The sequence below is a fragment of the Nilaparvata lugens genome, chromosome 12, assembly GCF_014356525.2.
Source record: "Nilaparvata lugens isolate BPH chromosome 12, ASM1435652v1, whole genome shotgun sequence".
NCBI lineage: Eukaryota > Metazoa > Arthropoda > Insecta > Hemiptera > Delphacidae > Nilaparvata > Nilaparvata lugens.
Window position 1 is genome coordinate 27,714,940 of NC_052515.1, and position 26,777 is coordinate 27,741,716.

Here is a 26,777-nt window from a genome sequence, read left to right on the forward strand (position 1 = left end):
TGTAGGTCTATATTTCTAATAAATATTTCATGATTCAATAACTAATAATGTATAAGTTTGTATTGATCCTTCTACCACATTTGTATAAAACTGGAAAAAATGAAGCATTTAAAAACATCTTGGATGTAATATTTATGGGGAAAAACTCAAAACCCTCTATCATTTGGGGGTATTCCTTCCCCCCCCTCACACCTCTTGGTTTTTGCCGCCCCCCCCCCCCGCAACAGTTTGGTGAAATGGCGCCACTGATTGTAAATAAAATTTTGATTTGATTTTGATAGTCTTACTACTAATCTTACAAAAACTGTGATTTGTAAAATCAATAAGAGAAGCTCAATATGAATATACGAAAGTATTGTAGATTGTGTTGCTTCCTGAAAGCTATTCAAGAAATTGCTGTCCATTTGCCTCTTGTGTTGACTGGTGCTAGACTCTGACTGAACTACGATAAAAATAGAACTTGGTGATGAATAGAATCGACTCAAGTATGATTTGAAATAGACAGTGTGTCATGGAAGTACGTTATATGGCTACAAGGAAAAGACCGTTTTAAACCATGTGTCTTCTATTTTTGCAAATACTGATTTGCTGTAAATAGTGCTGTAAATACTGAAACAGAGATAAGAGTAGAATTGAATGTTACACACTCACTATACACTCAATTCTATACACTCTCTACTGGAGTATGTCAGAAAAATTATAAGAAAACTGAACATCCAGAATCATTTTTAGAATGCAGAAATCTTCTTGTGCCAGAAAACAGAAACATAATAGTATTTTTCTTCAAACCCATTGAGTGATACTGTATATTGAAATCAGGGTCATTCATATTTTTTGTGAATAATATTTTTTGTTAAAGTTTTATTACTTAGCATATTAACACATTAATTCACTTTCATCTTTAATAGAAGATTATTACGATCATTCTTCGATTAGTATTGTACTGTGATAGGATTAGTTATTCTGCTTTTTAGAGAGAATAATTCTTTACTCAAATAATAATAATTATGTAAAACATCTTACCAAATTATTGGGAAAAAATCAGTGCCCTCCATTCTTGGTATGAAATTTTCTCAAGGCGAAAAGTACATTTGTAATTAAACACTAGAATAATGCCAAATAATAACAGGTTTTTTTTAAATGTACATACTATTCTAGTGTTTCATTATGGATGAATATCACCACATTTCATCAAAAATTCTTTCAGAATTACATTTGTATTGGAGTCGATTTTTTTTGTTCAGAGTATAATTACTTGAAAATGTTGATGAAGAAAAGGTCTGAAACCTTACGTATCACATAATGTCATGCTGGTTTGCAGAAATCCTTTTTCAGTTCAGTAAAAGGGTAAAACTTCAATAAAATTGTGGCGCCAGGAGTCTCAGTAACAGAACAACAATTTTGTAATTTTTCGCATGATCCATTGTTCTCTTGTGCTTAAAATGACAAGCCAATTTTAAACCAGTTCTAGTAGTTGGCGTCTCTAGTAAGTGCAGTGTTACTTTATGTTACTTGAGTAATACGACTTTTTAAAGATTTTCAGTTTAAGTTGTTGTTGGATAATACTAGGAAATAGAGCTTGTGGAGTGATCGCGGGGTTTATCTGAATTGCTTCCCGGTGGTTCGGAATCCATTTAAAACCGTAGGTTCAATGTTCAATAATGATGTCTTAAGGTGCGTACATATATACGCGCCGCGAACATGAGCAATTCACTTTTGTACACATCTGTATTTTTACAGAAACGGTAAGATACAGATATAAAAAGCTTGGCATCAGCTGATTAAAAGTGAATTGCATCAGCTGATTAAAAGTGAATTGCTCATGTTCGCGGCGCGTAAATCTGTACGCACATTTGGAGCCTCACTTACAATAATTTAAAAAACTGTTGTAAGCATTATATAATTGTCGTTCTCAAAAATTATATCGGAGTAGTTTGTTTTATGTGGTACCTAAACAGGAAGAACATCAAAGTAAAAGCTCAGAGAGAAAGATAGAGAGAGAGAGAGAGAGAGAGAGAGAGAGAGAGAGAGAGAGAGAGAGAGTTTGTGTGAGATTTAGGCAGAGAGAAGGTCTGTCATTGGCCGAGACTAGACACGCCCAAGTATCATTCATTGACAAAGCTCTCTCAACTTTCATTGGTCAACAGCTAACAGCCAATCGTAGGGCTTCTCCACAGTATACATTTTTCTGCTCAATATTTGAGCTTTCAGTTTTCTAGAAATTGATAATGGTGCAACAAAATAAACTTGGTACTATCTCAAATTGTTGAATTGGTGATTTTGACAATAACAAGTCGTTTTCATTCAATATGGTATATTGGTTTCCATTCAATATGGCAGTATTTGATTAACAGTGATGTTGCTATACTTGCCTATTATTCCATGAAGCAGATAGGGCTATCTTTCTTGCTTTGCTCTGTTGCCAGATCTTCTTTTAACAATGTAGAATTAATAATTAATTAACAAAATATTTCATCTTAATTATGTAAATTCGTTATGAAATTGAGGTAGGATAATCAACTACCTCCGTAACGTTGTCAGATCGTATTTCAACAATGTAGAAATAGAAGAAGAAGAAGATAGAAGTTTATGTATAACGTTGAATATGATTATAGTTCAACGATGGAGATGGATGGTTCTTATCGCCAGTCTTTCTATGAAGGCTAGTATTGTAGATTCGTACAATAATTTTACAAAGATATTATCTGAAAAATTCTTGTTACTTTTCCAAGCTAGTGATTGAAAGAACGTCTTGAATATGAATATTTCATAATGAAATGAAAAACACCAAATTCAACTTTGTCGGAACAACAAACTTTGACTGCACAACGACAATAAAGTTGAGCCAATAAGGCACAAATTGTGACAAATTCGTCGGAACTACCTTCACGTTTGCCGCATGTGGACATAAGCGGAGTAAATGTTTTGTATTAGAGCTTGTTCACATGACAGCGATTTACGCTCGGTTGTCGCTCGATTGGCAAATCGCTCGGTTTGCCAGCCTCGTACACATGACAGCGATTCATGAGCGGTTTGCGCTCGGTTATGATAAATAATTACTAGGTACAACATCTATGTACTTAATCTCTATCACTATATTACTCTTTAACATATATTACTGCTCTGATCGAAACCGCTCGGTTGACTGAAGACATGTGTACGCTCTCATCCTCTCATGCCTGCTCTAGTATATCGAGCCGCTCGGCAACCGAGCGACAACCGAGCGATTGGACTGGAAACTACAACCGCCGCGATTCGCCGGCGACTACTAAAACAGAGCGATGCATGTGTACGGCATCATGTGTTTCCCAATACCTGGCAACCGCTCGGTTGGTCAACCGCGCGACAACCGAGCGTAAATCGCTGACATGTGAACAGGCTCTTAGTCTACATCGCCACATCCTAACAATGTATCGAAACTTTTATTCGGTATTGGTTATTGATTGATGTGAAAAGCTTGTACAGAATATAATCTGTTACATATTTGTTTATAAATGAATGTCTCAATATATCGCAGGTCCACGACGTCCTCTTTTGGGTTCTTATTGTACTGGAAGTCTTTAACCCGAACAGCTTAACCGAAACCAAAACTTGAAACAAAAATGTAATCAAGAATTCTCATTTTCATTAATTACCCAAGCTATTGGTTGAACTACCGAGGGTAACGGACTACCGGGACCGCATCGTAATTTCAGCAACCATCAGTAATAATTTTTCACAGTCTTTTTGCCAGTAATCGTCTGCAATTATTGCGGCGATGGAACAACATTGCTGCAGTTTTGTTGACCTTTTAAAAGTTGCATTTAGTGAAAGGATGAAGTTGCGTGGTGGCGAATGGTGAAGGCTCCTTCCTTCAGTTTCCTACTTTCGCTTGCAATAATAATTTGTTTCGATCGACAATTTTCTGAAGTTGGCGAATTTTTTGCGGTTGAATCGCTCGTGCATGCGAAAAAAACCGCTGTCCCGAAGGGGACTCGAACCCGGAACTGTGTGGTTGGTTGTGGTGACAGGTTGGCCTCAAGTTGTATGAACATGCAAACTTTGACAATAAAAGTTTATCGTAGTGGTGACTTGATTTGACAAATGATATCTAGGAAATAGATAGAAAACTAGTGTAATAATTGATACTAGCGTATTGTACTATACAACTGTAGTACACACTAGTATAGGCCTAGTATACAGTATAACAAATAAATTGATACTAGAAGCTTACTTCTGCAGTTATTAGTTACAGAAAAAGCTTTATCAAATGATATCTAGTGAAAATATAGAAACAAATACAATAATTGATATATACTAGTGTATTGTACTATACAACGATTTATAGTACAACTAGTAAACACTAGTATAGGCCAACAATATTATAATTATAACAAATAAATTGATACTTGAAGTCTACTTGTGCAGTTAAGGAAATTGGTTTGAGGAAAATTATGTTAAAAAACAATACCATAATATTGTATCTAGTAGGCCATGGAGCAATCTACAAGCTTTATAATGTTATTAACTATGAATCAACTCGTGAATGGATAAAAAATGAAATATCAACAATCTCTTCAATAAAAAGTGATAGAATCCAGAGATTATTGACTTGAAACGTTGATGATACAATACTTATGAACTAAAATCACGGTACAAATCACTATCAAGAAATATGAAGGAATAGATACCAGAAATTTAATCAATCATGCACAAAAAAGGGAAAACGTTATTCTTTCAAGTAATCGAATGATCAATTTACAAGAAATAATTGAGATTTATAATATCTCGAGGATGTCAATCATCATCTAGCAAAGTTGAACTAGAATCAGTTCATAAATAATATGGCCCGGTTGCACAAAAGCCGGTTAAATTTCAACCGTGATTAATTTCACGAGAACCAATCAGAGAAGGCCTTTTCGATAAGACGGCTTCTCTGATTGGCTCTCGTGGAATTAATCACGGTTAAAATTTAAACCGGCACAGTATGTTATAAATGGATATTGAGTAAAACAATAATTAAAAGCATATTCCATATTGGATCAAGACAATTTTCTTAATAATTATTAAGGCAATGGTTTGGTCTATTCCATGTTCTGAAGCTATCAAGTCTGAAATAAGTTTGTTGAAATTTAAAAATAAATTCATTTCTTCTTGTAATCAAAGACATAATTTCTAAATGAATGAGTGTTTTTGATTGATTCGTCAGAAATTGGACCAATCATATTCGATAATTCTACTCCATGTATGGCAGTTTCGATTCATACACATTTCAATGACAAAACTAAACTTGAAACGGTTAATTTCTTGAGATGAAATCCTTGGATATCTGTAGCCTACAACCTACTGTAGTTTCCATGCTACTATGAAACTTGAATATTGCTCTAGGATTACCTTGGATGTCAAATTTGTTAGGAAATAAGCAATGAAGTATATTGGATTTCATTCCTTTCCATATCATGCAATTGGCCTATCATTCTTCTCATAGCATGCAAAATTGCAAATAAATCCTTATGTAGAAAAATGAAACAAGAAACTCTATGAAAAATAATTGTGATTGAGATCATTGATTGTACTTTGAGGATATCCAAAAGTTATTATTTACAGCATTTAATTGGGGATTTCGTTTAATAATAATCAGTTATTATCACTTGACAAAAATATATTCATTTCATCTCAGTCTTTTCTTCGTTGTCTTGAATTATTTTTGTGTATTTGAGTTGTAATATTTCATCCTGTAATATTGCTTTCAAATTGGAAGAATTGAATATAGTCATGAAACTCTAATTGAATTTATTGCACCGAATTACCTTAATTATCACCATCATCCCAGTGGAAAAAATTAACTTGCTACATTGTATGAATCTGAGCCACATATGGCGACCACGTGCTCTCCTAAAATTTAAAAATTGTAGATATATGTTATTTGTTGCAACACGTGCTCTGAACATATTGTATTTAAGAATATGAACGCTCGAAGAGCTAGAATAATAAAAAGAACCGTTTCTCGAAACTATTGAGAATCCATTTGAATAGCTTACCTAGACAGACTCTGGGTCATTATTCTTTTCAAAATAGTTTGAGACAAAATCATTCTTTCCTAGAAATTTGCTAACAGCATTCCTAACGTCAGTCACAGACACGTTTACAATAGAAACCACATGGCCCACTGTGCTTTGTGTCAACCCTTGTATATATCTATAGCATAAGTTGATGGCAGGTGAATGAAGATTGTGAATAGCGATATAGATATATAGTTAGGGGAGAAGTAAATATAGATTTGTAGTTTTCAATTTAACCACGTGGTCAGCATATGCTACAATTTTACCACGTGGTTAGCATATGCTACAATTTTACCACGTGGTCAGCATATGAATATTATTGAGGCAATTATTTGATGATCAGTTATTTGAATGGTGATCACATAAAACGATAAACATGATATATGAGTAAATGTATTATAAATTAGGTCATGAAGTAGATTAGGCTATATGTATAAAGTATTCAACAATATAATGTTGTATAATAAATTATAATTTAATAATTATTATAAGCTAATTAAGTTAGTTGAATCCGAATTCATAGGCTAAGGACAAATTTGTAAATAGAATAAATTAGGTATATTTGATTGAAACATGTTGACAATGAGTATGAGAAACCTGCTTAATTAATTGATTAGTAATTAATTGGTATCTCATTAATTTGATTTATTCAACTCAATTGTAATGATGTACTGTATGACATTGTATTTTATTCAGTTCATGTATTTATTATTGAAGTATTTTCAATATTAGATTTATAAGATTGATCACTGTATTAATCAAATCAATGCATTCAATTGTCAGTATCCAAACTTTAGAGTTTAAATATTGATAAAATATATGATATTATTTGTTTTAATAATGAAGGGGAGCCATATTTTAAAATGATATAACATAATAAACATTATAGTGAATTCAAATTGATATTTGAATTCAATTTGTAAGCAGAATATTAGCTGATGAGTTTGAGGGTAGGCGGAGCTAGAGGGCGAAGGGTGATGAGGGGTGGAAAATCGTGGTGCTAGTATATATGCAGGCAGACCCTGCCTTGCAAGTTAGTTGCAGTTAGTGGCAGTTAGTTGCAGAGTTGCAGTGAGTTGCTGTTAGTTGCTGTGAGTCTCTTGGATTTTGGAGAGTGTTCAGTGTAGGAGTGAGTTTTTGGTCTCAGACTTCAATTATCCTATAGGGAATTGACTGAGCCAGGTAAAGATTGTATTTAGAATTTTCAATTTTTCTCATTTAAAATCCACACCACCCCACCCTAAAAGCCCAAATAACTATATCAATTACATAGCATCAAGTAAACAGCAAATTTAATTATTTAGCTCTTCTAAATACAAATCTGTAGATACAGTTTTAATTAACTTCTTGAAGCTTACAGTTGAAATTTTCTTCTAAGCACAAATAATAGTTTCTTAAAGCAAGGCTCCCCTAATCATATTGCTTCTTCAAACTTTATCAATTCTCTTATTTTTGACTATAATCATATTTTTAACTAGAGTTGTTCAATATTTTGATTTAATTACTTATTTTTCAAGTGACCTGATAAAAGTAATAATAACTGTTTGTTAAATTTTGTTGTTTAAAATAAAACTTGAACTGTTGTACTTTCAAAAAACTTAATCATGTTGTATTTATATCTAATCATTACTATATTTTTGATCAATTTTTTATAAATTCATATAAATTTAAAGTTCAATAATAAATTCATAATTAACCTTTGTTTTGCCTTTCATTTCGTACATTCCCTTACACACGACCCTGATCTATCTCTTTTTATCTTTTCTTCTATACTATTATTAGTTCAGTGAGTGAAGTTACAGTAAAGTAATTATTTTATCAATTCATAGTAATTGATTGGCGCCGGGCAAAATACCGTATAGAGTGAGGGAGTTCGAAACCCACTCTAAACAAAGACCGAAGTGGGAAAGAGTTCAAATCCAATGTTGAACAGTCTTCTAGTACCCTATCATTAGGGAACCACACTCCAGCCAAAGTGTGGTGTAGTATGTCTATGCTAATTAATAATAATTAAGACTGAGTTGAGACTTTTGCTATTACTATACCACACCACTTGGTTCTCACTGAAATGTATATATGAAAATATGTATAGCTTACCTACGCGTTACACCGTAAAGTATATATGAAAATATGTGTAGCTTACCTATGCGTTCACACACAAAGTTTGGTATGGAAGGTGTGTAGTTGTTTAGATTTGAGTCCTTTAACCTCGGGGCCACCAACCGCTAAGTTTTGCACGGTGAGTCTCTCTCTCACACATCACTCACTCACTCTTTCTCCCGCTAATCTTCCATCTCTTTTTCGTGTTCCTCTTTATTTTTCGTACACACACCCATTTTAGTCGTGGTGGTAATGACCCCTATACACTCACACACTATTATCTTGGCGAAGACGACTTTGTATTATTCTTCTTCTACTTTGTCGGTATTTTGTTGTTGTTCTTCTTTATCAAGCCGGTGTCATCGATTTCGTCATTGTTTTGTTGGTGATGTTGTCATCAATATCATCATTGTATTGTATCATCAGTTACATAGTATCTCAGTTATATTCAACATTCCATTATTACATTCAAACATAGTGATGATAGATCACTATCATAAATTATGTTAAATTGAAACAACTAGAATCATCTTTATAATTTTGATCAATGTAATATTCTTTGTAAGAAAGTTTCAGATTCTGTATTTTTCTGTTAATATTTGTTTGTTTGCTTGCTTGTGTATCATACTGACACTACTGAGACCACACTTTGTTGGTGTAAATAGTGATTTGGTGAAATGATATCACATTTATAAGGTGACACGTGACACCCATACTGGTAGATCTGGTATAAATGGTACATACTGGTATCTTTGGGTACATGGAATCACACATTTGAAAGTTTTTTCCCTCATGGCATCTATTTCCAAACGACTCCCAGCGGGATACAATGAGCGTTTTTGAAGCTCTTGAGAAAGTTGAACTAGCTCGGAAATTGTTCATTGACCAAGCGAAGTGAGGTCTAAGATTCAAGTCGACGGTTTGGCATTTCTCTTAATGTTCAAATGTTTAAATGTTTAAATGTTTATATGTTTATATGTTTGCGCATATACGGCGAAACGCGGTAATAGATTTTCATGAAATTTGACAGGTATGTTCCTTTTTTAATTTCGCGTCGACGAATATACAAGGTTTTTGGAAATTTTGCATTTCAAGGATAATATAAAAGGAAAAAGGAGCCTCCTTCATACGCCAATATTAGAGTAAAAATCAGACTCTAGAATAATTATTCATCATAAATCAGCTGACAAGTGATTACACAGATGTGTGGAGAAGCCAGTCTATTGCTGATTTTTCATAAGGTTTTTCCACAGTTCCAATCAGGTACTTGTGGATGAGAATACTGTCGTTGAGAATAGGAACCGTTTTGGGCGTTTTAGCCTGTTGTACTTTTCTATAAGTTGTGTAATTCTGAATGATTGAATAAATAAGAATAAATAAATAAAATGTATCTTTCCATCAACGTTGTAGACAGTTGCAGCCAGACCTGATAACGGCGCTCACACTCACATTCCGGGACGACATGTCACGGTACAATAGGACAGAAAGATCTATGTTTATTTAGGATTTTTTCTAGATATTTTGAATAGATGAATTATTTATTATTCTTTGAGAAAACGTAACAACAGGTCAATGTAACTTACTGAGCGCGAGATCTACTGTTCACAGAACTACTAGTTAGCAAATGTTGGGAAAGGAGGAAGAAATTGCAGAACCCAATTGACTCATTGTTTCTGGAAAAATTTGTAGTTCTGATCAATATTTGTAAGAATAGTTAAATAATTGTTTAACTGATCATGCAAATTAAAAATACTAAAATGGAATGGAATCTATTTGTCAATATCTTACTCCTTCCACGCAATTGTGGTCAAAATTCCACAACTTTTCTGTGTCCAGTGTAAATCAGAGAAAACATGATTATAAATTAATAGTTATGCTGATGAGGAAATATAGATAATTACATAGTTCCTATACTCTCAATCTATGCTAAGGGTACTGGTAACAAGAACTATAATTAATTTCAATACTCAACCTTAAAGGGTGATGATGTTATTTCTGGACAAACCCGTTGTTATTCTGATCAATTGAAACAACGTAGTCTGCTGAAAGCGTGGGCGACAACCGTAAATGTGACGTCACTGAGAAAGTCCCGAATCTATTTCGTTGGCAACAGCATCCCCAATCTGACTTGTGGGCGAGAATTATCCCAGAAGGGTGAAAACAAGACAATGCTACCACCCACGCAAAAGGGGCATTTCTACTTAGACGTTGTTCCCGCTTTTTTCTTCATCTTCATTTCTGTTTTTATTTTGTTCCTCCCTCTACGTTTTTCTTCTCAGTTTCGTTTCTGATACTTCTTCTTCTTCTTCTTCTTCTTCTTCTTCTTCTTCTTCTTCTTCTTCTTCTTCTTCTTCTTCTTCTTCTTCTTATCTTTCAAAAATATTGTTCTGCTCCCTCTTATGTCCCATAAATCTTTCTCCTCTTACACATTTTCCTCTCACTTCTCTCCACCACCAAGTTTTCTTCTCCTTTTCTCCATCCCTTCTCTCCCTAGAGTGATGCCCATGTTATAATGGCAGTGAAGAAAGGTAGGAGAAAAACGTTGCCCATCAACGTTTGTTTTGTCAATGCCTCCTATAGACGGTAGCTGATACAGGTTTATTAATGTAATATTAACTGTTCATTCTCGTTTAAAATAATCATTATATTCTATTGAGCAAAAAATTATATTTTTCAATAATTTCATAATGAATTTACATAATTGAAATGATATATTTTGATGATTTATTATTAATTCTACATTGTTAAAAGACGATCTGGGAACAGAGCAAAGCGAGAAAGAGATAGCGCTATCTGCTTTGTTGAATGATAGACAAGGATAGCAATACCATTGCTTATCAAACACTGCCATTATAACGTGGACATTACTATATCTCTTCTTCAACCTCATTTCCTCTCTTTCTTTGCCTATTCTCTCCTCCAAAAACTTCACTACAAAGCAGAACTTTTGTTACTTGAAAGGGATGAAAGAACCAGCCTTTGAAAGTGCGACTTTAATCACTTAACGCCCACAAGTGAAGGGATAAGGGACTAATTGGGTCAGCTTTTCTCGGCCCACACATTTTCCCATACATGTGGTTCGATTAAGTCATCCCTTTCGGGAATGGTTTAATTTATACTAACCCACGTACTATGTTTGCGTCATGTTGTGAGGCTGGAGGCGTTATCCAGAGAGAATTTGATCTTCCCTTCTCTGAGAAGGGATAAATAATCTAAGTATCCTTTGAACTATATCTGGATTGCATCATGTTATGATTTTGGAGGCGTTATCTACTAAAAATTTGATTTTCTTCTTTCATAGAAGGGATGACATCGAAGTAATTTTTGAATACTCTAACAGTGTCATGTTTGCAAAATTGGGGGCGTTGTTTAGTGGAATTTTATAAGACTCAATGGCACATATGAATAAAACCAGAGCAAATGCTCATGAGCAAAAGCATTGAGCATAAGGTTTTGCTCATGAGCAAAAGGTAGAAGCAAAAGCATTTGCTCATTTTGATATAAATAAGCTTTACCTTATACTCTTACCTTATGCTCCTGAACTCTGGAGCAAATGCTCACGAATTTTAAAGATTTTTCATCAGTTGATTCGCTTTTGTAGCCTTAATTTGTTTTTATAGCTCACGGAAGCGCTAAATATGCAAGTAGGGGGCACCGCTTGTGTTTGTGTCCTGTGCTCTGTTTTCTATTTTTTATGAATACATTACAGTTTTAGGTTAGTTGAGTTTAGAATTTTGAAATAATAGCGTGAAAAAATGTCATCTCTATAATAATCTTCAGCATATCCTTATAATATCAATAGCCTTCTTATAATCATCTACACTATCATATTCTTAAATGCCTATTTTCTATTTTGTGATGGCTATCTTTATAACAGGTAGCTTTTGTATTTATTCTTTTGTAGGAATAATGGTGATATATATCATGGTTGAATCTAAAAAGAGTTTTATAGTTCTAAACTTTTAGTTGTGATAGTATCTGGTATAGTTTCCTCTTCCTCATACGAATTAGTTGAGCCTTTTACTATGAGCAAAAGGTGATAAGCTGCTCTGGACTAGACTCACCTTTTTTGAAGCATTTGCTTCAAAAGTTGAGCAAATGTTCTAGTTTATTCATACAATTTTGAGCAAAAGCTTTTACTTTTGAGCAAATGCTCAAACTATTTTTTTGTTGAGCATGAGCAAAAGGTTTTGCTCACGTTTATTCATAGAAAATGGAGCAAATGCTCCATATTTTAGAAGTATGAGCAAATGCTCAACTTTATTCATATGGGCCATAATCTTTGGCTGATAATCTGATTTTAGAACCCTGGTTCAATAATATGTCAATGGGTTTTCTCTGGTGTGGTGGGTGGGTTTGAAATGTGAAACATCCATCTCATATCAAGCAGTGGAACAGAATTTGAGATAACATTATTAACATTATAAGTTATACATACGAAATGCATACACAGTTGTAAGTAATAAGGTGGGGGGGGGAATTTAAGTTGATATATTACTTTATGTACTCTAAATATAAAAAAAGAGTTCTGAAACACATTCTTCTTGCTTCTGTTATTTTTTTATGAAACACAAATCATATCCGTTTGAAAGATCTTATGTTTTTCTGATTCTCAATTTCCATATCATGTTATCGTTTCTCGTTTAGAGTCATTCAAGTGCATCAGAAATAAACAATGTTATTTTGAGGAATGATATGAACTGATAATGGAAATGAATAAAAATATGATGGTATGAACAATGCTATTGTTCAGAAAATGTTTATGAATAATTTACCAATTGAATTATTTGTCCATTCGTTCATACAATCAGTACGTTGAATAAACAGAAAATGAATTGATTTATTGAGCATTATATAATTAATATTCAGAAGTTTACTAAGAATAACTTAATAAGAGTAATCAGAGTTAACAAATGTTACTGTGAGTCGGTATATAGCATAAATGTTATTTTTAATAATAATTAAATAATTAGGACCTTTTTTGTTCTTGTTTGACTCTAGTTCAAGAGATCTAGCATAAATAATGATTAACCACCACTAATCTTATAAATTTTCTGGGATGACATTAGATAAAAGCTCTTGAAAATTGTAGTAGATTTATTTGTAGAATAGGTACACTTTGGATCAGTTGTTATCATGGTTCAAGATACAGCATGCACATGAGCAACCACATACAACCACATTCATAAATCCCCAAAAAAGTATATGAGTACCAAAAATATCCACTTTCATGATGGATGACAACTCTTGAAAATTATAGTAGACTTGTAGAATGAGTAGACTTTGGATCAGTTGCAGCATCTTGTAAAACAGATCAGATTACTAGGGAAATAGGAAAGGGTGACGCTGTGGCTGTGTAACCATGGTAACCAGCAATGGAGCCAATCGAGTTGCGTCAATTTATTTATATCTGTGTATTACCCTAAATTTATATCTATGGTTACATCCACTCTGACTCCAACACTCACTTCTTCAACGTCTGTTATCCAATTTGTACTCATCCTCATTGTAAGCTCATTCTTTTCTTTCTTCCTTTTCTTCTTCCTGTACCCCTTCTCCATCTACTCTTCTTTCTCTACAGATTCTTCTGTTCTGCTTATCCTCCATTTTTTTCCTTACAGTCTGACTTTTCACCAGTTCTACTTCTTATTTTTGCCCTCTTCTGCTTTTAGCCCTATCAGTTTTCTTTTTCTCTCCTCTCTGCTCCTACTAAATTTCCTTCCTGATCTCCCAGTTTCTTTCTCTCTTCACCCACCATTATCACTAATTTAACCCTCTTCCTGTACCTCCTTATCTCCTCTTACTTCTTCTTCTTCTTCTTCTTCTTCTTCTTCTTATTCTTATTCTCCTCCTCCCTCTTCTTCTTCTTCTTCTTCTTCTTCTTCTCTTCTTCTTCTTCTTCTTTTTCTTCTTCTTCTTCTTGCTTTTCGTTCCTAATCTTATTCACGGTTATCTTTAACCTATACTATCATCTTCTTCTTTCTTCTTCTCATGCAGCTTACCATTCCATCTCCTTCTCTTCTGCCTCCTCCTATTCTCATATTTTTCATCCACTCATTTTCCTCTCTACTCTCGCAGCTCGTATTAGTTTCAATGTCAACTACCCTGTCTTCATTTGTCATTCTGTTCTCATGCTACAATTTTTGCCTTTCTCTTATGCTTCATCTATTCCCTTATTCTCAGTTCCCAATCCTTCCCATTTACCTCATATTCTTCAGCTCCTTTCAATCCTACTCTCCACCTACATACAATTTTCATCATCTCATGCTGTATTTTTCTCTTCCTCTTCTTCTATTACTACACTGCATTTCTAACTCATTTGTTTTCCTCTTGTTTTTTTCCTACCTCTTTTACCTCCTCCTCTTCCTCCTCCTCCTCCACCTATTCCTCCTACTCCTCTCTCTCCTCCCTTTTCTTCTCCACCTAATTTTTCCACCTTATCATTTCCTCCCTTCACTAAAAGGAATGAGAGATGCAACCCTGAATGAATCCTGAAACTGTCCACCCACGTTTAATACTGTGGATCTAAATTCTCCGTCACCCCCGCATTTCTGTCACTCCCTCACTCTCTCTCTCTTTTACACTCCCCCTCTCTACCACTCTCTCACTCTCTTTCTCTCTGTCTGTCTCTCTCCAACTCACCATCTTATATAATCTAAGCTCTCTTTTAGTTTCTCTCTCACTCTCTTCCTAATCCAATATCATTCTCTCTTCCTCTAATCCAATATCTCTCCCTTTTTCCTTCTCTCTCTAGAAGGGTGGTAATGGTAACCACCCCGTGTTAGTTGGAGTGGAATGCACTGAAAATAGATGGACCAAAATGCACCAATCTCATCCACCCACTCACTAAGTCCATGGAGTGAATAACTTGCAATCATAACGCTAGAATGTACTGGAAGCTGGTTGAAAGTGTGGAGCAATTTATTCTCTCTTGAACCATTTATTACAATCATCTTCAATGTTGTTGGAGATTATCTAGTGTGAAGATGATGACGTAAGTTGAGAATGCTCTATGGTTTATGAGAGAGTATTTATATTCATGAATGGAGGGAATATTTATCAATGAAAGAAAAAATATCAATTAATGGAGAGGAAACTTCCGGCAAATATAGAACTTCTGATAACAAACGTTACTGCAGAAACTTACTATGAACTATAGTGAGGTCCACGTTATAGTAGCAGTGGAGAAAGGTAGGAGAACAACGTTACCGATCCTCTGTCTTGTCAATGCCTTCTATAGACGGTAGCTGATACAGGTTTATTGATGTAATATTAACTGTTCATTCACGTTTGAAATAATCAATTATATTTTATTGGACAAGAATTATATTTTTCAATAATTAGATGGAATAATTTTTTAATTGATGATTAATTCTATATTTTTAAAAGACGATATGGCAACAGAGAAAGTGACAAAGAGATAGCGCTATCTGCTTTGTTGAATGATAGACAAGGATAGCAATACCATTGCTAAACAACACCTCTATTATAACGTGGATCTCACTATAGACTAATTTCATTCACCAATTACTTACTCACAAATTTATAGTAATTATTAAGTAATTATACTAAAGTATTAAGTATAGTAATTAAAGTATAGTAATTTATAGTAATTATACAACGAAGCGACTGGCAGAGAATAGAAGAGAGTGGAGGGCTGCTGCCATATAGAAGGACCTGCTTACGAGCAGAAAACTACAGACAGATTATCATTTTCTGTTTTTAGAAACGAGATTTCAAAGACGAGATATTTTAACATGTAAACTTCAACTAAACAACTTCTCATCAAGAGAAACAAAATCGAGAATGATTATTGAGAGGAAAGAATTTATTAAGGTAGCAGTGGAATGAGAGGAATGAGGCAAGGTAGACAATGATAAAGAGAGAGGATGATTGAGAGAGTAATGATTGAGAGTGGAGAAAGAGAAATAATTTTTTAGAAAAGACGTAAAGAAGAGTTCAGAGAAATGAAGATACAGTAAAGTAGAGAATGATATTGGCGAGGAGAAGAACAAGAGAGGAGAGGATTCTAAACTATTGAAGAGAAATGAGAAGAGGAATCTAGAGAGGGAAATACAGATAGAGAGAGAGTTGAGTGAGAGAGTGAGAGAGAGAACCGGCCCCAGGAATCCGCTGTCCAACCGGTGTTCACCTGTTCCAGTGAGCTTACTCACCGCGACCAATGTTAATTAGTGATGTGGGACCAACCTGTAAACATGTGGGATCACCCACCCATGTGGGATCCCATCCTTGTGTACATTTTCCTGGTGACTCCCACAGTTGAAAACCGTTCTGTTATGAGTCAATGACTTAAGATCGCTGTCACAAAATGTCAAATTAGCATTTCTGAAACGGTTGTTGGTGAGTCAATGAATCGAAATAATCTATTGAGAAATCTGGTGAATCATATTGATGTTGTGAAATATTGAGTGTATACTTATATACGTAAAGTATTGTGTGGAGTATTGTGTGGAATATTGTGGGTATACTCCATGATTGAAAACATTGTCTTGTTGTCGAATCCAAGTTATTATGTGGATTATAACTCTATTATGAACTAGTGGGTAACGATAATGAGTAAATATACCATTAAAATACCTTGAAATATAGGTCCCTCTCTCTTTGTCTCTGGTTGAATATAGGTAATTAAATTAGTGTAATCCAGGGAATGTGTGTGTTAACTTCTAGTGAGGCTCGGTTTGAGTGTGGATCAAGTACAATTTAAAGACTTGACAAACTGAAAACTTGACGTACTAAAATCTTGAAGAATTTATAATAAGCCTATAACAATCCTCGATAAATCAAGAATCGATATGCAAAATTTCAAGTTTATCAGATCAGTAGTTCAGACGTGATGAAGTGTCATCCATGTATTTCCTATCACGTAGGTACATGTAAGAGTCGATTCTTTTCTTTATAACTCCTTTAAAGTAGTTTGAGACTAATAACTCCTCTCCCAATCATTTTCAAAGATGAATTGAGGGAGGAAGCAGTCACAGATAATAGCATCTAAATTTAAAAATCTACTTTGTGAAAATAATTAAGGACTGAAAATGTTGTGAAGTGAACAACTACAAGACTTGACCTATCTCGGACTATTTGTAACCTTATGTAAATTTGGGAGAGGATAGCACAAAGTTAACTTATTTTTCTCTCCCTATCATTTTGATGATGTACTTATTGTATGAATCAATAAAGAATCAATAGAATCAGACCCGTTTGCACAAAATCCGGTTAAATTCCAATCGTGATTAATTTCAAGAGAATCAATCAGAGGCGTTTTTAAAGAGAGAAATTGTTTCTCGTGGAGTTAATCATGATTAAAATTTAACCGACTCTTGTGCAACCAGCACTAAGTAGTTCTATTCTTATATCTATAATTATTCTTAGTCCTATTCTCACAAGCAACAGCTTGCAAAATAGACAAAATTTCATGGATTGCTATATAAATAGAGAAAAAGATGCTCTACTAATTGACAATAGTGATTGATTAGTTTTAGATCTCTAACTAATCTAATCCAAGTTTTAAGCTCACCAACGTGAGATACCTCACACCTAACAAGCTTCTGTTTATTGAAAAATAGACAACATTACTAGTATTGCTACAAATAGAGAAGGAGATCCTCTACTAATTGACAATAGTAACTGATTAGTTTTAGATCTCCTACTAGCCTAACCTAATCCAACTTCTAAGCTCACCTAACGTGAGATAGCTCACAAGCTCCTGTTAATTGCAAAATAGACAAAACTACAATGATTGCTACAAATAGAGAAGGAGATCCTCTACTAATTGACAATAGTAATTGATTAGTTTTAGATCTCCAACTACCCTAACCTAATCCAAGTTTTAAGCTCACTAACGTAAGATACCTCACAAGCTCCTGTTAATTGCAAAATAGACAAAACTACAATGATTGCTACAAATAGAGAAGGAGATACTCTACTAATTGACAATAGTAATCGATTAGTTTTAGATCTCCAACTACCCCAACCTAATCCAAGTTTTAAGCTCACTAACGTGAGATAACTCACAAGCTTCTGTTAATTGAAAAATAGAAAAAATACAAGGAATGCTACAGATAGAGAAAAAGATTATCTAGTAATTGACAATAGCAATTGATTAGTTTTAGATCTCCAACTAGCCTAATCTAATCAAACATCTAAGCTCACCTAACGTGAGATATCTCACAAGCTTCTGTTAATTGCAAAATAGACAAAATCACAATAATTGCTACAAATAGATGAGAAGGAGATGTTCTACTAATTACTAATAGTAATTGATTAGTTTTAGATCTCCAACTAGCCTAACCTAATCCAACATCTAAGCTCACCTAACGTGAGATACCTCACAAGCTTCTGTTAATAATTACAAAATAGACAAAATCACAATGATTGCTACAAATAGACAAGGAGATGCTCTACTAATTGACAATAGTAATTGATTAGTTTTAGATCTTAAGCTAACCTAACCTAATCCAAGTTTTAAGCTCACTAACGTGAGATACCTCACAAGCTTCTGTTAATTGCAAAATCACAATGATTGCTACAAATAGAGAAGGAGATACTCTACTAATTGACAATAGTAATTGATTAGTTTTAGATATCCAACTAACCTAACCTAATCCAAGTTTAAAGTCACTTACCGTGAGATAACTCACAAGCTTCTGTTAATTTCGTAGACAAAAGTGTTCCATGAGAAAATTTTTCAAGAGTAGACTACACAAACGCGAATTTCCGTTGAACATTGAAGAATAGTTGTGTTCTGAATGTGTGTGTTTGTGTGAGTGCTCTCCAGTGTATGTGTGTACTGGTGTGAATACATGAGTTTGTGTGCATGAGTACTTTCATGTATATGTGTGTGTTTGTGTGAGTGCTTTCATTGAACTAACACAATGCAGGACAGCTTCCCACTTGTGAGACATAACAGTAGAATAGGGGAAAGTTGTTTGGTAGCCATTTTAAAAGTGTATCTATAAAACATAGTTGCCAATTAACGGGAAATCTAGCTTCGTGACATGAGTTATAGTGGAGATAATTTACAAAAAGTTTTAACAATGAGGTGCAGTTGAAAACAGTGGAGTACTTGTATAAACAATAATGTATTGTAGGCTATAATGGTATTGTATAATGATAACTTGTATAATGGAGTAAATTGTATAAAAAACTAATATAAGAATAGTAGAGTTGATGGTGATGTTGTGAAATCTCTCCATAATAAGAAATCAAAGATATTGTCAAATTTCACTAAAAATTTATTAAAAAACTTTAAAACAGAACCATGGTTTTCACGTAGTTAACCAACGCATCATCAGCTGTACAATAAATTTTTAATGAAATTTGACAGTATCTTTGTTTTCTCAATATAAGAATACACAAACTATTTTTTGTGTAGTTGAAAAGTTGATATTGTGGTAATTATTCTTATTGAATGAAAAAGACTAAGAAATTGTCAAAAAACCACTGATTTTTTGACAATTTCTTAGTCTTTTTCATTCAACACAAACTATTCTCCAATATTCAACGGAAATTCGCGTTTGTGTAGTCTTAAATTATTGTATTTAAATTATAGGCCTATTCTAAATTCAAAATTTCTAGCTCATATATATTTTTGGACAGACCTTTGAACTTTAACTTTCCTAAGTAAGAACATAACCTATTTTCTCGGGCATTCTATTATTTATCAAAATTAGGGAACAGAATAGTTTTGGACAATGCCTGTTGTTTTATCCCGATCATATTCATATGATTCGTAATTATATCAACAAAGAAATAAATAAGAGTGGTGTAGTGGTGTGAAGTTGAAAGTGAGGATAATATTTTCTTTATATTGTGTTGAACAAGCATGATCTGGTTGTTTATTAGGGGTATGTCCAGGGTCCAGAGCTTGTTTTTGAATGGAGCATTCCCGATTTCTTCAATTAATAAAAAGTGAGAGTGAATTTGTTCCTGGATTCGCAAACGTGGAGTGAATTTCTTCCTGAATCACTATAATCAAAAACATTGTTGTAATCTACAGATGGAAATACAGAATTCAATTGGGATTTTCATTTAATAATTATTATTTTTGCAATCATTATTGCAAAGTGATGGAGGGAGTAGCCTAAATTTTGTTGTTTGATAAAAGACGTTTTTTATTTCATAGATGATTTTATAGCTTGTTCTTTAGTGATTAGGGGTGAAACCAAAAAGACTTTCTGATAAATGGGCCAGGAAAAATAACAAAGTGGAATATGTTTCATTTCTCCCTCGGTTACCAGTGAATCGTTCATATTTTGGGAACCAAGATATTGTAATTTCATATATGAATAATTTATGATTTTCTATCGAACGTTATAATATGAAATATTCATGTTCCTATTATATGGGTCAGGAAAAATAACAAAGCTAGTATATTTCTTTTTTCACTTATTTCGCAGTGAATTGTTCTTATTTTGGGAACCAAGATATAGTAATTATATGAATAAATAATTTGTGATTTTTTAATAATTTGTGAACGTTATAATATGAAATATTTAATTTTCAATCTAGTTAATGTGCTTTAAGCAAAAATTCGAACAATATAACACAAATACTAACTTTGGCGAATGTGATAGAATATCAAAGTAATAGAATAATCCAAGATTTGAAAACAACTCGTTTCCTGTTCGATTTCAAGACCCTTATGCATCATCTACGTTTATGCTTACATCCAGATATTGTTACATTGAGGGCCGTGTGCACATAGCTTAAACTGAATTGAATCAGCTGGAGACCTGAACTGAAAATGAACTTACATTATAAAGAATTATACTTTATATGGATTTAATCCAGTTCAAAATAAAATTTAGTTTAAACTGGCAATGTAAAAACGGTACCGTACTTATTATAATGTTTAGCACTCTGGGTTTAAACTAACAGCTGATCAATCTCCGTGCAAATGAAATGAGGTGGTGCAAATGGCCCTAAACCATGCATTCTACACATCCAAATTGAGTGGAATTGAAACCGAAATTAAGTACCGTTAAACGAAAACAATTATCATAATGGCATCAACCAGGTAAATAGAAATATAATCAGAGAACTCCACCAATCAACGACTTTCAAGTAATGTGTCAATAATTGGCAGGGCCTCAAGTGATAAGGTGATAATTAATTGACAGCTGATTTATCTAATATATTCCTCCCATTTACCGGAAATTTTAGAAAGGTGATTATTGGAATGCTTTTAACCAATTTGTGAAAGAAAAGCGATTTCTAACGTCAATAGATGTTGAATTATGAATGCAATCTACGCTAACAGCTCTGTCATTGATTGGAATGATAACTGTGTGGAATTATTTGTAGTTTTCCGGGTTTTATTTTGGTGGAGGGCTACGCCTTCGTAGGTGTGATAAGGGACTGATATGTCGTCATGATTTGTGAAAACGTCATGGATTTTTGACGCGGCGAAGTTGTGTTATCAACAGAATTGTACGTTATCTGTCCTACTCTTGTCTTGTCCTGAGTAATTGTTTTCCCCTGTATTTGTGAACTAGTGACTATTCTAAACATTACTCCACTTTTCCAAAAAAATACTAAATGAAAATGGCTTGATATTGTTAAAATCACTGACAATTGAGATACTAGTTTTAGTTGTTATGATATTATCAATCTCTATAATGAGAACCACGTTATGATAGCAGTGGAGAAAGATAGGAGAACAACGTTGCTGATGCTCTGTCTTGTCAATGCCTTCTATAGATGGTAGCTGATACAGGTTTATTGATGTAATATTAACTGTTCATTCTCGTTTAAAATAATCAATTATATTTTATTAAGCGAGAAATTATATTTTTCAATAATTCCATAATGAATTTCTATAATTAATATGAATTATTTTGTTAATTAATGATTAATCCTACATTGTTAAAAGACGATCTGGCAACAGAGCAAAGCGAGAAAGAGATATCGCTATCCGCTTTGTTGAATGATAGACAAGGATAGCAATAGCATTGCTAATCAAACACTGCCATTATAACGTGGACCTCACTATAGTGACTATTCTAAACATTACTCCACTTTTCCAAAAAAATATTGAATGTAAATGACTTGATATTGTCGAAACCACTGAATAATTTGAGCCTACTAGTTTCAGTTGTTATAATCTCTAGCAAACTGAAATCCTTAAGATTGAGCAGTAGGTGATGTAAGTTGTCATAGATATGCATATTGAATGAGTCAAATCCACTTATTTATTCGAAAGCTTTGAGATACTAGTCTCGGTTGTTACACCATTGTCATTCTCTAGTGAACTGAAATCTTGAACATTGAGCAGAAGAACATCATATTGTTGTTGAGCCCTACGATTGGCCGTTAGCTCTTGACCAATGATGGTTGAGATATGTCATTTGCGGAGACTAGACACTCCCTAGTATTCCAAATATGGTCATACTTGGGCGTGCCAAGCTTCAGCCAATCAAAGAGCTCAAACCTCATTGGTCAACAACTAATGGCCAATCGAAGGGCTTCTCCCACACTACATATTCTGCTCCCCAATGATGAAGCTTTCAGTTAACTAGTGATTGATAGTGGTGCAATAACCGAGACTAGTATCTCAAATTATTCTATTAATGAAGTTGTTTTGACAATAAATAGTAGTTGTTATTCAATAATGGAAAACTACCACAACATGCATAAATGAATAACAAAATAGAACCAGAATAATATGATAAATTAATTATCTATAATGAAGGAAAGAATTGGCTTATATACGTACAGGATAGGAAATTCACGAATGACGCATCATCACGTCTGAACTACTGGACTGATTAACTTGAATCTATGCATGAAGATTCTTAATTTACCGAGGATGGTTATAGACCTATTTTATATTCTTCAAGGTTCCAGTAGTTCAAGTTTTCAGTTTGTCAATTTTTTAAGTAGACCCTTGCGGAGCACAGGTTACCAGCTAGTTCCAAATATATTTCTTAACATAAAAATCCCAATTTTCGAATACTATTAACTGGAAAACTAGAAAATTATAAGATACATAATCCATGCGTAACCTCAATCACATTTTTCCAAAATGAAGAAAAACCTTTCCATTCCATTTACTACTGTAGAAAATCGAACTCATCATCTATTCTGTCTGGAAATCTGACTGCTTCTGTCATTATGTGAGCCGATGACATAATTCACAATTTTTCCATTTTCTTCTACTTCTTTCTTGTTTTCACCGTTTCCCACTGTCACCGTTCATTGTTATGCAATATTGCGAAACAACCATCTATCTCTCTCCTCTTCTATTCTTCATTGTGCTCCACTTTCTTTCTCTTTTTATCGCCGTTTTTCTACGAGCGAAGCAAATCTCAGCAGCCAGACCATGAAGTTACTCAGACGAGAATCACATCTAAAAGTAGAATGAAATCCTAGATTCTGAGACAAGATGAATAGGAAATGGACCTAGATACTTGTAAAACACGGAAGATTTCAAGAGTTACTTTTTTATGTATGTTGTGTGTTTCATAGAAATTTAGGATCTCCGTAACAGAGGAATAGCTCACTGTTGTTAGATGTGAACACACTGGTCTTGCAAAGAACAATGTATAAGAAGCTGCGTACAGTCTTATGCGCCACAAACACGCATTTCAAACATTCATTTTTTATCAGCTGATGCTATTCTTATTATATCATTATCTTACTGTATCTGTACAAAATACAGTTATAATCAGCTGATGGAAAGCGAAATTCGTGTGTTTGTAGCGCATGTAAAAATCTATGAAAGTACAGTTAGCTTTTCTAAAAGGCGCCAGTTTTGAGAATATAGACGGTGGGACCTAAGGTAGATATGATTATTATTCAATACTAGTAGTTCTGTGAACAGTAGACCTCGCGCTCAGTGAGTTACATTGACCTGTTGTTATGTTTTCTCAAAAAATAATAAATAATTTATCAATTTAAAATGTCTAGAAAAAATCCTAAATAAACATAGAGCTTTCTGTCCTATCGTACCGTGACGTGTCGTCCCGGAATGTGAGTGTGAGCGCTGTTATCAGGTCTGGCTGCAACTGTCTACAACGTTGATGGAAAGATACATTTTCAAGATGTTCGATGTTTTTGAACGGGTAGTATTATAGTCAACTGCCCACTAGACAGCTGATTTATGATGAATAATTCTATAGTATGATTTTTACTCCAATATTGGCGTATGAAGGAGGCTCCTTTTTCCGCAGATATCACTTGAAAATGGCATGAATGTCAGAAACATGTTGTGATTAAATATTCAAAAAGGCTACTGAGATTTTTATTTTTCTTTCTATTTCTATAAAAAATAGCCCTATAATTATTATTCAACGAAAATCCCAAATAAACAGTGTTAGCATTTGAATAAATGCATTCTCTATTTAATTCCATCTGTAAATAGCCCTATATTGAAAAGAGATGAAAAAGATGAGAACAGTACGGTACAGTAGTAATCAAATAGCCTCACTTAATAATAGCCAATTGATACCATTCTTACTGTTGCAGAGTTCCTTCTCCTGTCTTCTTCTTCTTCTTTTTCTTGTTCTTATTCTTCTTCTTCCTCCAGAACTAGCAGATTGTAGTGTGTAGAAGTTCGTTGACCGATTTGAAGATGTGTGAGCGGTATTATCCGTCTCCTCCTCCTCTTCCTTCTTCTCCTCCTCGTCCTCCTGATCCTCCTCTTTACCTTCCTCTCTTCCTTCCTCTTCGTCTAATAATGTGTTTATGCGTATGCGTGGTGGGTAGCCTAAACATGTTGTTGCTGTAATAGCACAGCAGTGGAGGTCAATCATGAGGTAGTAGCATGAATGAAGTTCACTGTTAACACGCGTGTGTGTGAGTGCGTGTGACTGTTTAATAAGCGTACGAAATTCTTCTTCACCCTCTTCTTCACCTCATTTTTCTTCTTCTCTTCCTTTCTTTATCCGTTTACATCTTCTTCTCCATATATTTCTTCTTCTGCTCCTTCTTCTTCGTCTTCTTCTATCTCTCCTCTTCCTCCTCATCCTCCTCCTCCTCCTCCTCCTCCATCTTCTTCTTCTTCTACTACTTCTTCTTCGTCTTCTTCTACCTCTCCTCTCTTTCCATCTTCTTCTCCTCCTCCATATCTTTCTTCTTCTGATTCTTCCTCTTCTATCTCTCCTATGTCTCATTTCTTCTTATTCTCCGTCTTTTTTTACCTCTCCTCTTTCTTCTTCTTCTTCCTCGTCTTCTCGCTGGTTTTCCTCTTATCCTTCTTCGGTCACACATATGAATCCGATAATTGTTGAATTGGCTTATTTAATGGCAGAGTCCTCTACTTGGGTTTGTTTACTGTTGGATTGTTTTTTAAAATCTGATCGTATTTTTCAAGTTTTCAGGTATTTCTTAGCTGGACACGCCTAGCAGTTCTTCTTCTTCTAGTTCTTCTTCGCCTAGTACTTCTTCTCTGTTTAAAACGTTGTTTTCATAAAAATGTTGGAAAGTAATATCTTAAATTTATTAGTCATAATAATTGTACCGTTGTTAACAGAGCTAGACTCTATCTGTCACTGTTAAAAAGACTAACTTGAGCACATTGATGCGAATGATATTTTTACATTGTTAAACAACGATCTGACAATGTTGCGGAGCTAGTGAAGGATAGTGCTATCTGCTTTGGCGAGTGATAGACAAGGATAGCAGCACCAATGTTATCAAATACTGCAATTACAACGTGAACCTCACTATAGGAAGATGATACAAAGATGATACGAAAATGATACAGAGATGATACAATAATGATAGGAACATGATACAAAGATGATACGAAGATGATACAATAATGATAGGAAGATGATACAAAGATGATACGAAGATGATACAAGAATTATAGACAACGATAGCAACACCAATGTCAATCAAATACTGCCATAATAACGTAGACCTCATTAAAGGAAGATGATACAATTCTAATACGAATATGATACAGAGATGATACAAGGATTATAGACAACGATAGCAACATGAATGTTAATCAAATACAGCCATCATAACGTAGACCTCATTAAAGAAAGATGATACGAATATGATACAAAGATGATACACAAGGATAGCAACACAAATGTTAATCAAATACAGCCATTATAACGTAGACCTCATTAAAGAAAGATGATACAATTGTAATACGAATATGATACAAAGATGATACAAAGATGATACAAAGATGATACGAATATGATACAAAGATGATACAAGGATAGCAACACAAATGTTAATCAAATACCGCCATTATAACGTGGACCTCACTATAGCGAAACAAATTTCAAAAAAAGTTAACGGACGTTTGACCTTAGAGATCCGTACGGTATCGTCCGTTTACTTACGGGAATCCTTCTCAACAAACGTCAAAACATTTTCATCTCTAGAAAATATTTGACCTTTAATTCTCATCATTTGACCTTTGAAAATCTGTGTGTTGCTCACAGTCCAGACTTCTCTCCAGACAGTCAAATACTCAGTGAAGAAAAGGTCAATCTTATACTTTTAATCTATCAAACATCTTATGCCGTGAAACATACGAGAGATCACACAGTGAAGATGTTCTCAAATGTGTTTTGTACATTAATCAATGGGATGACGGTTTGGTATTCAACTTATCAATGACTTATCAATGGAGATTAAAATGCTGGATCACGA

General features: G+C 34.0%; 1 protein-coding gene across 4 annotated transcripts in view; it reads left to right on the forward strand.

Annotated features, from left to right (window-relative positions):
- Positions 1-26,777, forward strand: part of LOC111046282 (cyclic AMP response element-binding protein A) — a 244,898-nt gene that overhangs the window by 157,518 nt on the left and 60,603 nt on the right. The window lies entirely within an intron of this gene.